This window comes from Pygoscelis adeliae, unplaced genomic scaffold (assembly GCF_000699105.1).
Source record: "Pygoscelis adeliae isolate BGI_AS28 unplaced genomic scaffold, ASM69910v1 Scaffold171, whole genome shotgun sequence".
NCBI classification, from domain to species: Eukaryota; Metazoa; Chordata; class Aves; order Sphenisciformes; family Spheniscidae; genus Pygoscelis; species Pygoscelis adeliae.
In genome coordinates, this window is record NW_008824186.1 from 2,820,080 (window position 1) to 2,821,106 (window position 1,027).

Consider the following 1,027-nt stretch of genomic DNA (forward strand, 5'->3'; position numbering starts at 1 on the left):
GAGAGGAGGAGAGAGGGAGCGGGGGAAGGAGAGAGGGAGCGGGGGAAGGAGAGAGGGAGGGAGCGGGGCGGGGGGAGAAAAAAGGCGCTGGGGACTGTCCAGGCGCTGGGTCAAGGCAGGCACTAATGAAGGGAGAAGGGGCTTGTTTCTCTGCTCTTTGTAAGTTCGAGGGTTGTTGGTCCGTTGAGTTGGGAAGCTGCGCGGCCGGTTAAGGAGCCTGGGTTTCTGCACTCGGGGTTTGGGTAGAGGAGCAGAATGGAGGCCATTGTTCGCTTTCTGTAGGCTTTGTTTAACAGTTCTCACCCCCTCCTGTTCTTACTTTTTAAAGCAGTGAGGCGAGGTAGACAGCGTGTGTCACAGTACAGTGAAAAAGGGGAAGATCTAAAGACCAAAAAAGAAGTTAATCACAAGACGGGGAGTTTGAGGGAGAAAAAGTTGCTAATGCCGCGGGGAAAGGAAAAAATTAAATAACTCGAGGAAATACCCGGAGGTAAACATGGAGCCCCGCTCCCAGCACGCAGGGCAGCCGGCGGAGCCCCCCTGCTTTGTCCTAGAGGGAAGACTTTAACTAGTGACACGCAGATGTGCGAGTCCCTAAATTGTATGAGAGGACAGTCCACCCCGCTTTCAGGCAAGTTTAAAAACATGACTTCGGACTCTCTTTGTGATTGTTGTCGCTCCACTTAATACACCACCTCAGCGAAGGGCACTAACGACGAGGCAATACGCCACCTGCATGCAATTAAAACGAGAAACCACTTGGCGGGTTGCTTTTCTTAAAATTTTTCGCGTGTTAGGGATACGTATGTACATTTTTGCCTTGAGGCATTAAAGCCCCCAAATCCTTAAACTAATCGGGGGAAGACGCCTGAGGATAACAAAGTAAGCCTGTGAGATATTAGCCTCTCTGCAGCTTAACCGTGTGCACTACCTCCCCTGATTAACGCCTATTTTATCACTGATAGACTGCTATAGGCGAGCCCCGTGGGATACTGCTCTATCAGCCCAACATGCAGAACAGTAAGTG